The sequence below is a fragment of the Oncorhynchus kisutch genome, linkage group LG19, assembly GCF_002021735.2.
Source record: "Oncorhynchus kisutch isolate 150728-3 linkage group LG19, Okis_V2, whole genome shotgun sequence".
Lineage (NCBI taxonomy): Eukaryota > Metazoa > Chordata > Actinopteri > Salmoniformes > Salmonidae > Oncorhynchus > Oncorhynchus kisutch.
Window position 1 is genome coordinate 58,111,480 of NC_034192.2, and position 14,401 is coordinate 58,125,880.

Below are 14,401 nucleotides of genomic sequence, written 5' to 3' on the forward strand. Positions count from 1 at the left end.
GGGTTAATTGCCTTGCTCAGGGGAAGAATGATATATTTTTACCTTGTCAGGTCGGGGATTCGATCGAGCAACCTTTCAGTTACTGGCCCAACGCTCTAACCACTATGCTACCTGCCTTGTCTCTATGGACCTACATTAACCTCACAGAGCCAAACACACAGACCACAACAACATCAAGTTGTGGTTGTTTTTGCTTGCACAGGGGTGATAGGGGCTGAGCAACTGGGGTTCTGTGTCTTTACACCCAGCATGCACCCTGCCACTGCGGAGCTCCCCTCTCCACCAAATGACCTTTTCGGTGAGGAGCGAGGCGATTGAACAAACACACTGTACAAACATGTACACACACATCCAGGTCATGACTGTTTCATCCTCCACTAAATGTGCAGAGTAAAAGCCAGCTAAGTAACCATGGGTTACATAATGTAACCATTGCTGGGATACATAAGAAGTCTGTACTGTACCCTTCACCCTCCTCAGTCACAACTCAAATGGCCTGTAGCCTTCACCCTCCTCAGTCACAAGTCAAATGGCCTGTACCCTTCACCCTCCTCAGTCACAAGTCAAATGGCCTGTACCCTTCACCCTCCTCAGTCACAAGTCAAATGGCCTGTACCCTTCACCCTTCTCAGTCACAAGTCAAATGGCCTGTACCCTTCACCCTCCTCAGTCACAAGTCAAATGGCCTGTACCCTTCACCCTCCTCAGTCACAAGTCAAATGGCCTGTAGCCTTCACCCTCCTCAGTCACAAGTCAAATGGCCTGTACCCTTCACCCTCCTCAGTCACAAGTCAAATGGCCTGTACCCTTCACCCTCCTCAGTCACAAGTCAAATGGCCTGTACCTTCACCCTCCTCAGTCACAAGTCAAATGGCCTGTACCCTTCACCCTCCTCAGTCACAAGTCAAATGGCCTGTACCCTTCACCCTCCTCAGTCACAAGTCAAATGGCCTGTACCCTTCACCCTCCTCAGTCACAAGTCAAATGGCCTGTACCCTTCACCCTCCTCAGTCACAAGTCAAATGGCCTGTACCCTTCACCCTCCTCAGTCACAAGTCAAATGGCCTGTACCCTTCACCCTCCTCAGTCACAAGTCAAATGGCCTGTACCCTTCACCCTCCTCAGTCACAAGTCAAATGGCCTGTACCCTTCACCCTCCTCAGTCACAAGTCAAATGGCCTGTAGCCTTCACCCTCCTCAGTCACAAGTCAAATGGCCTGTACCCTTCACCCTCCTCAGTCACAAGTCAAATGGCCTTTACCCTTCACCCTCCTCAGTCACAAGTCAAATGGCCTGTACCCTTCACCCTCCTCAGTCACAAGTCAAATGGCCTGTACCCTTCACCCTCCTCAGTCACAAGTCAAATGGCCTGTACCCTTCACCCTCCTCAGTCACAAGTCAAATGGCCTGTACCCTTTACCCTCCTCAGTCACAAGTCAAATGGCCTGTAGCCTTCACCCTCCTCAGTCACAAGTCAAATGGCCTGTACCCTTCACCCTCCTCAGTCACAAGTCAAATGGCCTGTAGCCTTCACCTTCCTCAGTCACAAGTCAAATGGCCTGTACCCTTCACCCTCCTCAGTCACAAGTCAAATGGCCTGTAGCCTTCACCCTCCTCAGTCACAAGTCAAATGGCCTGTACCCTTCACCCTCCTCAGTCACAAGTCAAATGGCCTGTACCCTTCACCCTCCTCAGTCACAAGTCAAATGGCCTGTACCCTTCACCCTCCTCAGTCACAAGTCAATTGGCCTGTACCCTTCACCCTCCTCAGTCACAAGTCAAATGGCCTGTAGCCTTCACCCTCCTCAGTCACAAGTCAAATGGCCTGTACCCTTCACCCTCCTCAGTCACAAGTCAAATGGCCTGTACCCTTCACCCTCCTCAGTCACAAGTCAAATGGCCTGTACCCTTCACCCTCCTCAGTCACAAGTCAAATGGCCTGTACCCTTCACCCTCCTCAGTCACAAGTCAAATGGCCTGTAGCCTTCACCCTCCTCAGTCACAGGTCAAATGGCCTGTACCCTTCACCCTCCTCAGTCACAAGTCAAATGGCCTGTACCCTTCACCCTCCTCAGTCACAAGTCAAATGGCCTGTACCCTTCACCCTCCTCAGTCACAAGTCAAATGGCCTGTACCCTTCACCCTCCTCAGTCACAAGTCAAATGGCCTGTACCCTTCACCCTCCTCAGTCACAAGTCAAATAGCCTGTACCCTTCACCCTCCTCAGTCACAAGTCAAATGGCCTGTACCCTTCACCCTCCTCAGTCACAAGTCAAATGGCCTGTACCCTTCATCCTCCTCAGTCACAAGTCAAATGGCCTGTCACCCTTCACCCTCCTCAGACACAAGTCAAATGGCCTGTACCCTTCACCCTCCTCAGTCACAAGTCAAATGGCCTGTACCCTTCACCCTCCTCAGTCACAAGTCAAATGGCCTGTACCCTTCACCCTCCTCAGTCACAAGTCAAATGGCCTGTACCCTTCACCCTCCTCAGTCACAAGTCAAATGGCCTGTACCCTTCACCCTTCTCAGTCACAAGTCAAATGGCCTGTACCCTTCACCCTCCTCAGTCACAAGTCAAATGGCCTGTACCCTTCACCCTCCTCAGTCACAAGTCAAATGGCCTGTAGCCTTCACCCTCCTCAGTCACAAGTCAAATGGCCTGTACCCTTCACCCTCCTCAGACACAAGTCAAATGGCCTGTACCCTTCACCCTCCTCAGTCACAAGTCAAATGGCCTGTACCCTTCACCCTCCTCAGTCACAAGTCAAATGGCCTGTACCCTTCACCCTCCTCAGTCACAAGTCAAATGGCCTGTACCCTTCACCCTCCTCAGTCACAAGTCAAATGGCCTGTACCCTTCACCCTTCTCAGTCACAAGTCAAATGGCCTGTACCCTTCACCCTCCTCAGTCACAAGTCAAATGGCCTGTACCCTTCACCCTCCTCAGTCACAAGTCAAATGGCCTGTAGCCTTCACCCTCCTCAGTCACAAGTCAAATGGCCTGCACTAGAGAGTAGAGGTCGACCGATTATAATTTTTCAACGCCGAAACCGATACCGATTATTGGAGGACCCCAAAAAAAAAAGCCGGTACCGATTAATCGGCCGATTTGTTAAAAATATTTTTTTTGTAATAATCACAATTACAACAATACTGAATGACCACTTATTTTAGCTTAATAAAACACATCAATAAAATCAATTTAGCCTCAAATAAAATTACACATGTTCAATTTGGTTTAAATAATACAAAAACAAAGTGTTGGAGAAGAAAGTAAAAGTGCAATATGTGCCATGTAAGAAAGATAACGTTTAAGTTCCTTGCTCAGAACATGAGTGGTTATGTTCAGGTAGAGTGGTGGTTATGTTCAGGTTAATATGTACACTGTAATCCCTGATGCTTAATATGTAGACTGACAGCACTGTAATCCCTGATGCTTGTACCATTAGCATTAGAGACAGGTCCTAAAGAAGGACTGTTCAGACCATTTTAAAAGGCTGTTATATCATAAAATGAAGACCCTGGAAGTATTTGTTCACTTCATAAGCAGCAGAAGTTATTGCTCTCTTCAGTCCGACGGGGGGAAAGAGAGGAAAGAAGATGAAGAAAGAGGGCATTGTGAATATGCATTCATCTATATTTCCAATCCTTCCAATTGTCTTAAATCATCATTGTACTAGAAGAAGTAAAATAAATGTTCAGATGTAAAAACAGAGACGGGTCATTCTGATTAGCATCTCAAATGGCTTTTATTTTGAAAGGAGTCATTTTCTCCCTCCCTCCTTGTCTCTCGCTCTCTCTCTCCGTGCTGCCGGCAGCACCCTGATCTCTATGTGAACATTTTTGATTAATTTGAGATGTAGAGAAGATTCCATGCCTCCCTAGTTTTACATTTATATGGAAATGAAGAGATGGATTTAGCTGGTAAATATTATTTAGCAGAATTGGACGACATTCTATTTTTTTTTATTCCACACTTTCTTTTCTGAGAAGTCAGCAGCAAAGTTACATTTTCATATAGATGTCAAAATGAGAAGGAAGAAACACAGCGTGAACAAACGAACGCAGCAAAGATAAGGGGACGTAACAGCTACTTCTTCACCCAGAACAGCGTGAACAAACGAACGCAGCAAAGCTGAGGGGACGTAACAGCTACTTCTTCACCCAGAACAGCGTGAACAAATCAAACAAATAGAGATAACACCAGATTAGCTCATGGTGTATGGATGTGGTAATCATTCTCCTATAGCCCTGTTAGTTCCTCGCTCATCAGATCACTCTGGCCTAATTAACATTGAAAGTTAAATATGGACGATTCAATGCTTCACCGGGCTGGGGCTGAATTTGCATGACCATCCATGCTAGTCTAAATCACAGACAATAAGACCATGTCCTTGCCAGACAGGATTGATGACCACATCATTGTTGATTCATTATCTGATCAAGTGCATCAGCACGGGAACTCTGAGGCAGAGTCAGAGTTCGACACTTCTCATAACCCCCTGCTGTATCCTACCTTTATTACACAGCTCAACACAGACAAATGGCACTGTACAGTATATTCAAAGTAGCGCACTATATAGGAAATAGGGTGCTATTTAAGCTGCAGAACTATAAATCCCATTTACAGCCATCCTTATAAGAGAGCATCTCTCCTCACACCTGAATCACATCTAAAAATGTAATACGGTCGACTACATACAGTCTGGAAGACAACAACAAGATTTTCTCTATAAATCACTGCAGTACAAGTGGTTGTGGTGGTGGTGTGTGTGTGTGTATGGGAGCCTCTGATCATCAGGGTGTGTGTGTATGGGAGCCTCTGATCATCAGGGTGTGTGTGTATGGGAGTCTCTGATCATCAGGGTGTGTGTGTATGGGAGCCTCTGATCATCAGGGTGTGTGTGTATGGGAGCCTCTGATCATCAGGGTAAAACTGTAATCTCCTTTTCTCATCTTTCCTTATAGCATACTGTATCTTTCTGGCAGAAGAATATCAGAGGATATGTCCAACTAGCAACATCAGACATACTGTCCAACTAGCAACATCAGACATACTGTCCAACTAGCAACATCAGACATACTGTCCAACTAGCAACATCAGACATACTGTCCAACTAGCAACATCAGACATACTGTCCAACTAGCAACATCAGACATACTGTCCAACTAGCAACATCAGACATACTGTCCAACTAGCAACATCAGACATACTGTCCAACTAGCAACATCAGACATACTGTCCAACTAGCAACATCAGACATACTGTCCAACTAGCAACATCAGACATACTGTCCAACTAGCAACATCAGACATACTGTATCTTTCTGGCAGAAGAATATCAGAGGATATGTCCAACTAGCAACATCAGACATACTGTGCTCTCTTCAGTGACAACATTCCCTATGCGTGTAGCCCACTCTGTCAGTGAGTAAGGGTTGACTCTTCCTTGTGTCTCTTCTTCCATCCTCCTCCCAGCCCATCCAGTCCAGTCCCAACAAAGCAGATGGCACCAGGGTTGTCTGTGTTTAAAGCAGAGCTGTTGTCTGAGATCAGTCCCATCAAAGCAGATGGCACCAGGGTTGTCTGTGTTTAAAGCAGAGCTGTTGTCTGAGATCAGTCCCTTCAAAGCAGATGGCACCAGGGTTGTCTGTGTTTAAAGCAGAGCTGTTGTCTGAGATCAGTCCCATCAAAGCAGATGGCACCAGGGTTGTCTGTGTTTAAAGCAGAGCTGTGGTCTGAGATCAGTCCCATCAAAGCAGATGGCACCAGGGTTGTCTGTGTTTAAAGCAGAGCTGTTGTCTGAGATCAGTCCCATCAAAGCAGATGGCACCAGGGTTGTCTGTGTTTAAAGCAGAGCTGTGGTCTGAGATCAGTCCCATCAAAGCAGATGGCACCAGTGTTGTCTGTGTTTAAAGCAGAGCTGCAGTCTGAGATCAGTCCCATCAAAGCAGATGGCACCAGGGCTTTCTGTGTTAAAAGCAGAGCTGTTGTCTGAGATCAAGCTGTCAGTAAGTTCGGCTCCACGTTGCTTCCTGCCTGTGTGACAGACGCCATGCTAACTGCTTCATAGCCTGTGTGACAGACGTCATGCTAACTGCTTCATAGCCTGTGTGACAGCCGTCATGCTAACTGCTTCCTGCCTGTATATCAGACGTCACCCTACTTTCTTCCTGCCTGTGTGACAGACGTCACACTTCTTGCTTCCTGCCTGTGTGACAGACGTCACGCTTCTTGCTTCCTGCCTGCGTGACAGACGTCACGCTTCTTGCTTCCTGCCTGCGTGACAGACGTCATGCTTCTTGCTTCCTGCCTGTGTTTTTACATACGTCACCCCAAATGGCACTATGTTCCCTACATGGTGCACTAGTTTAGTAGGGTTCTATTTGGGACACTGACACAATCTTCATCCCTCACAAGTCCTTACTGGTCCTTCATCTCTGGTCTTCTGTCTTGAAAAACACACATGTCCGCACTCATGACAACACTTCAGCCTACATCAGTAAGTAAAATGCGTTTTTGCTTCTCATACTAATGCAGTTGTTCAAACGATTGCATATTGATTTGAGATATTTTTATTTGATTTCTAGCTCATTGGCTATCTAGCTAGCTAGCTATATAGACCCTTGGCATACAATGTATTAGCTTAGCCAATGTGTTATGTTATGTTGGCTATGACATGCCATGGTTGTGGCTGTTGAGTGTCTTATTTCCTACTGGTCCTCATACAGTTGAAGTCAGAAGTTTATGTACACCTTAGCCAAATACATTCAACTTCTCTAGGGTAGGGGGCCGCATTTGGAATTTTGGATGAAAAGTGTGCTCAAATTAATCTACCTTCTACTCAGGCCCAGAAGATAGGATATGCATATAATTGGTAGGATTGAATAGAAATCACTCTAAAGTTTCTAAAACTGTTAACATAGTGTCTGTGAGTATAACAGAACTGATTTGGCAGGCGAAAACCTGAGACAAATCCATTCAGGAAGTAGGATTTTTTGTTATTGTAGTTTTCTAGTCAATGCCATTACAGTATCCATTGATTTAGGACTCAAATGGCAGTTCCTATGCCTTCCACTAGATGTCAACAGTCTTTAGAAATTGTTTCAGGCTTGTATTCTGAAAAATGAGGGATTAAGAGCAGTCTGAATGAGTGGACCTTGCCATGTCACAGAACGAGTGCCTTTCTTGTTTACCTTTTATATTGATGACGTTATTGTTCGGTTAAAATATTATCAATTATTTAGGCTAAAAACAAGCTGAGGATTGAATATAAACATCGTTTGACATGTTTCTATGATCTTTACAGATACAAGTTAGATTTTTTTGTCTGCCTGTTGTGACTGCATTTGAGCCTGGGGATTACTGAAGAAAACGCACAAACAAAACTGAGGTTTTCGGATATAAAGAGAGACTTTATCGAACAAGAGGAACATTTATTGAATAAATGAATGTCTTCTGAGTGCAACCATATGAAGATCATCAATTGTGATTTTTTTTTCTCTATTTCTGACTTGTGCAAGTCTTCTACTTGGCTGGTTACTGTTTGTAATTATTTGTCAGCTGGGCTATGTTATGCTGGGCTAATGTATGCTTTTGCCGTAAAGCATTTTAAAAATCTGACACCATGGTTGGATTCACAAGAAGTTCATCTTTAAACCTATGTAAAATAGTTGTATCTTTTCTGAATTTTTTTAATTAGTATTTCTGGATTTGAATTTGGCGCTCTGCAATCTCACTGCATGTTGGCCAGGTGGGACGCTAGCGTCCCACATTCCCTAGAGAGGTTCAACTCAACTTTTTCACAACTCCTGACGTTTAATCCTAGAAAAAGATTCCCTATCTTAGGTCAGGTCACCACTTTATTTTAAGAAATGTCAGAAAAATAGTAGAGAGTGTTTTATTTCACTTTCATCACATTTCCAGTGGGTCAGAAGTTTACATACAGTTTACATACACTCAATTAGTATTTGGTAGCATTGCCTTTAAATTGTTTAACTTGGGTCAAACGTGTCAGGTAGCCTTCTACAAGCTTCACACAATAAGTTGGGTGAATTTTGGCCCATTCCTACTGACAGAGCTGGTGGAACTGAGTCAGGTTTGTAGGCCTCCTTGCTCGCACATGCTTTATCAGTTCTGCCCACACATTTTCTATAGTATTGATGTCAGGGCTTTGGGATGGCCACTCCAACACCTTGACTTTGTTGTCCTTAAGCCATTTGGCCACAACTTTGGAAGTATGCTTGGGGCCATTGTCCATTTGGAAGACCCATTTGCGACCAAGCTTTAACTTCCTGACTGATGTCTTGAGATGTTGCTTCAATATATCCACATAATTTTCCAATCTCATGATGCCATCTATTTTGGTGTTCTTGAGCTTGCAAGCCTCCCCTTTTTTCCTCCAAACATAACGATGGTCATTATGGCCAAACATTTCTATTTTTGTTTCATCAGACCAGAGGACATTTCTACAGAAAGTAAGATCTTTGTCCCCATGTGCAGTTGCAAACCGTAGTTTGGCTTTTTTTATGGCAGTTTTGGAGCAGTGGCTTCTTCCCTGCTGAGCGGCCTTTCAGGTTATGTCGATATAGGACTCATTTTACTGTGGATAAGATGCTTTTGTACCTGTCCTCCAGCATCTTCGCAAGGTCCTTTGCTGTTGATTTGCACTTTTCGCACCAAAGTACTTTCATCTCTAGGAGACAGAACGCGTCTCCTTCCTGAGCGGTATGCCGGCTGCGTGGTCCCATGGTGTTTATACTTGCGTACTATTGTTTGTACAGATGAACGTGGTACCTTCAGGCATTTGGAAATTGCTCCCAAGGATGAACAAGATTTGTGGAGGTCTACCCTTTTTTTCAGAGGTTTTGGCTGATTTCTTTTGATCTTCCCATGATGTCAAGCAAAGAGGCACTGAGTTTGAAGGTAAGCCTTGAAATGCATCCACAGGTACACCTTCAATTGACTCTGGAATTGTGATACAGTGAATTATAAGTGAAATAATCTGTCTGTAAACAATTGTTGGAAAATTTACTTGTATCATGCACAAAGTAGATGTTCTAACCGACTTGCCAAAACTATAGTTTGTTAACAAGAAATATGTGGAGTGGTTGACAAATGAGTTTTAATGACTCCAAGTGTATGTAAACTTTCGACTTCAACTTTATTTCATTATTAAAGTGATTGTGTTCCCTATACTCTCTATTATATATATGTGTGTTTATAGATATGTGTTGTGTATTTTATGTATTGATGCAGGGCTCACCCCCTGCTAAAATAGTTTAAATCAAATAAGTAATAGTAAACTTGAGTTTTTTTAAATCCTCAATAGTGGCAGAGATGACCTCTGGGAACCAAATCGAAAGAGACCACATTCAAGTCCTCCACCCCCCACTCAATCAAACATAGGAACTGGTTCCTCCAGTCTGACCCCTGCTGCTGTCTCTGGCTCCACACCCATCCCCACCTTGCCATCTAAAGGTGTGAAGAGGCCAGCCTAGAAGCGGAGGAGGGCCAGCGCACCAGCGGCAACAACCACAGAGGGAGAGGACCATTGGCAAACTGTGCTAGAGGATGATGTGCATTCACTTCCACCAACTTTTCGACCTAAAAGGCAGTCAGGACTTCAGCTGGACATGACTGGAAAGTACAGCCCCCTTCATCTAGGTATGTAAACTTAAATGTTTTTATTACGATAGCATTGTTGTATGTTCTCTATAGTCTTTATATTGAACCACAGCCCATGCAAAAAAACAGATATTTCTAGCTTAAATAGACAGATTTTTATGGGGATTTTTGTAATATGTTAATTAGATTTCCATGTGGGCGCAGATATTGAAGGCTAAGAGATAAACAGACAAATCACACAAATGCAATATGCTTATTTTCTCATGCGGCATACACTTCATTAGGCTACCACTGTACTGTCTTGTAACTGTCTGCAATGGATTCTCATCTTATTGGAAAATGATCAAAAAGTTTAAAGACTGTGGTTCAGGATTGAGGGAAGAAATATTGTGGTTTGACAATTTGTAAAATATTCAAACTCTGGTAGATAAGGAGGCCGGATGGCCTGGTGGACTGTAAAACTATTCTGAGCTCTGTCCAGGGTCCTGAAATGACACCAGAAACACCCTATGGACAGTAACCCCTTCTGAGCTCTGTCCAGGGTCCTGAAATGACACCAGAAACACCCTATGGACAGTAACGCCTTCTGAGCTCTGTCCAGGGTCCTAAAATGACACCAGAAACACCCTATGGACAGTAACCCCTTCTGAGCTCTGTCCAGGGTCCTGAAATGACACCAGAAACACCCTATGGACAGTAACCCCTTCTGAGCTCTGTCCAGGGTCCTGAAATGACACCAGAAACACCCTATGGACAGTAACCCCCTCTGAGCTCTGTCCAGGGTCCTACAATGACACCAGAAACGACCTATGGACAGTAACCCCCTCTGAGCTCTGTCCAGGGTCCTACAATGACACCAGAAACGACCTATGGACAGTAACCCCCTCTGAGCTCTGTCCAGGGTCCTGAAATGACACCAGAAACGACCTATGGACAGTAACCCCTTCTGAGCTCTGTCCAGGGTCCTAAAATGACACCAGAAACACCCTATGGACAGTAACCCCTTCTGAGCTCTGTCCAGGGTCCTGAAATGACACCAGAAACACCCTATGGACAGTAACCCCCTCTGAGCTCTGTCCAGGGTCCTACAATGACACCAGAAACACCCTATGGACAGTAACCCCCTCTGAGCTCTGTCCAGGGTCCTACAATGACACCAGAAACGACCTATGAACAGTAACCCCCTCTGAGCTTTGTCCAGGGTCCTGAAATGACACCAGAAACGACCTATGGACAGTAACCCCTTCTGAGCTCTGTCCAGGGTCCTGAAATGACACCAGAAACACCCAATGGACAGTAACCCCTTCTGAGCTCTGTCCAGGGTCCTGAAATGACACCAGAAACGTCCTGTGGACTGTTAACCCCCTCGGAGCTCTGTCCTGGGACCTGAAATGACACCAGAAACGACCTATGGACTGTAAGCCCTTCTGAGCTCTGTCCAGGGCCCTGAAATGACACCAGAAACAACCTGTGGACTGTAAACTCCCTCTGAGCTCTGTCCAGGGTCCTGAAATGACACCAGAAACATCCTGGGTTGAAACCACCAAGATTAATGAGTTTACTTTTAAAAGTATACGAGGCAGGATACAGACAGAGCTGGGATGTTAATGTTTTTTTTACAAAAGTTAAGTGAAATGGGAGAAGAGGAGAAAGAGAAAGCAGTAATCGGACTACCATCAGTCTTACACGGATTTTATTTCATATTACAGTTCAGCAAGGATCCATCTTAAACTAAAGAAAGCAGAGTGGCTGATGTTCAATCTTAATGATAGTTACTGTTGGGGCCTTTTGAAAGTCTCTTTCCAAATTACCCGAGGGCAATAAGTATCATCTAATCCTCTGATGTCAACTAAGCCTAAATAAACACCTATTAGTGCCTGGTGAGTGTTTACCTTTGGGCTCAGCGTAATGCTCAGATGATGAGGGAGATCCCTGAGAAGAATGTGTGTTGACATGATCGAAACCCAGAGTATGTGTCCGTCCATCTCTCTCTCTCTTCCCCCCCCCCTCTCTCTCTCTCTCTTTCTCCCCCCCCCCCTCTCTCTCTCTCTCTTTCTCTCTCTCTTCAGTGTTTCTTGATATGGTGTCATGATGATCTTGTGCAACTTTGGTATTTCATTCACCTTGTCTGTGATCCAAATGGCACTCTATTCACTACTTAGTGCACTACTTTTGACCAGGACCCATAGGGAATAGGTTGCAAATTGGGACAAAGCCCATGGTTCAGCCATCTGACTGACCTATTCAGATTCAGAACAGAAGGGCTGCAGGGCTGAGACCAAAACGACTGTGGCCTATATCTGTGTATAGAGCTAATAGAGTCTTTCTTTAGAACTCTGTGCCCATTGGCAAATGATCAAGCTTCAGTGGCTCTCTCTCCTCTCCATTTAGGCTGAAGAACCATTCTGAGTTGAGAAGAGAAGTAGCAGAGCTAACCGACAAGCCAAAACCTTTGATCTACTGGAGTCTTCAGCCAAGAGCTGTTATAACCTAATCACACACACAGCTGATATGAAATCAAACAGAAACGCTGTGTGAGGAGGGCAAATCTTTAGAAGTGAATGAATATAGATTGTCAGAGAGATGGAGGGCTTTTTCCATGGCTTTTAACGTACACAGCCCACAGACTACTAGAGCAGTCAGCTGTATTCCACACACACACACACAGATTCATGCACACACACACACACACACACACACACACACACACACACACACACACACACACACACACACACACACACACACACACACACACACACACAGATTTATGCACACACACACACACACACACACGATTTGTTCCATAGGCGTCATCATGAGTCATGAGGGGAAGAGTGCCTTCTCTGTCCTCCAGGGTCAGTGCTACATTTCATTTCAGATTCTAATCCCTTGATAAGGCTTTTTGAATTTTCTGATGATATGCATAACACAAAAAATATACATGTACAGAAATGTCCTCCACTAGATCTCAAGGAGGTATGTTCAGACAGAGTAATGACACAGGCCAACCACTAATTTTCCTCACTATCCGTAGGACCAATGCCGTTTACACTGCCACTACAGAACATTAAGCAGTCATGACACTACAAATCACTGCAAGGTAAAAGCAAAGCCAAACACAAGCCTAGTAAATAATGTTGATATGTCATGACATCCTCTCCTCATGTTCCACTCCATGAAACTACCTGGGGTGTGTAAACAGACTGATTTGTCGTAATCTACAGTAGAATGCCATTGAAAACGTAGGCTATAACCTATCCAGTATGGGCCACATTCTATCCAGTACAGGCCACATTCTATCCAGTACAGGCCACATTATATCCAGTACAGGCCACATTCTATCCAGTACAGGCCACATTCTATCCAGTACAGGCTACTGTCACGTTCTGACCTTAGTTCCTTTGTTTCGTCTTTTGTTTTAGTATGGTCAGGGCGTGAGTTGGGCGGGTTGTCTATGTTAGTTCTTCTATAATTTTCTATTTCTGTGTTTGGCCTGGTATGGCTCTCAATCAGAGGCAGCTGTCAATCGTTGCCCCTGATTGAGAACCATATTTAGGAAGCCTGTTTTCCATTGTGTTTTGTGGGTGTTTGTTTTCGGGCTTTGTGTGTCTGCACCAGACAGAACTGTTTCAGTTGTTTCCAGTCTTTGTGTGTCTGCACCAGACAGAACTGTTCCGGTTGTTTCCAGTCTTTGTGTGTCTCAACCAGACAGAACTGTTTCAGTTGTTTTCGGTCTTTGTGTGTCATCACCAGACAGAACTGTTCCGGTTGTTTTCAGTCTTTGTGTGTCTCCACCAGACAGAACTGTTCCGGTTGTTTCCAGTCTTTGTGTGTCTCCACCAGACAGAACTGTTCCGGTTGTTTCCAGTCTTTGTGTGTCTACACCAGACAGAACTGTTTCAGTTGTTTCCAGTCTTTGTGTGTCTGCACCAGACAGAACTGTTTCAGTTGTTTTCAGTCTTTGTGTGTCTCCACCAGACAGAACTGTTCCGGTTGTTTCCAGTCTTTGTGTGTCTCCACCAGACAGAACTGTTCCGGTTGTTTCCAGTCTTTGTGTGTCTCCACCAGACAGAACTGTTCTGGTTGTTTTCAGTCTTTGTGTGTTTCTCCACCAGACAGAACTGTTCCGGTTGTTTTCAGTCTTTGTGTGTCTCCACCAGACAGAACTGTTCCGGTTGTTTCCAGTCTTTGTGTGTCTGCACCAGACAGAACTGTTCCGGTTGTTTCCAGTCTTTGTGTGTCTCCACCAGACAGAACTGTTCCGGTTGTTTCCAGTCTTTGTGTCTCCACCAGACAGAACTGTTCCGGTTGTTTCCAGTCTTTGTGTCTCCACCAGACAGAACTGTTCCGGTTGTTTCCAGTCGTTGTGTGTCTACACCAGACAGAACTGTTTCAGTTGTTTTCAGTCTTTGTGTGTCTCCACCAGACAGAACTGTTCCGGTTGTTTCCAGTCTTTGTGTGTCTGCACCAGACAGAACTGTTCTGGTTTTTTCCAGTCTTTGTGTGTCTCCACCAGACAGAACTGTTCCTGTTGTTTCTTTGTTGTTTTGTTATTCAGTGTTCAGTTTTCAAGAAATAAGATGAACACTTACAACCCTGCGCTTTGGTCCTCACCTTCTTCCCATGACAGCCGTTACAGCTACATTCTATCTGGTATAGGCTACATTCTATCCACTATATGCTACATTCTAACTGGTATAGGCTACATTCTAACTGGTATAGGCTACATTCTATCCACTATAGGCTACATTCTATCCACTATAGACTA

General features: G+C 44.7%; 1 protein-coding gene across 1 annotated transcript in view; it reads right to left on the minus strand.

Annotated features, from left to right (window-relative positions):
- LOC109910292 (glutamate receptor 3) overlaps window positions 1-14,401 on the minus strand; it is a 241,687-nt gene that overhangs the window by 93,803 nt on the left and 133,483 nt on the right. The window lies entirely within an intron of this gene.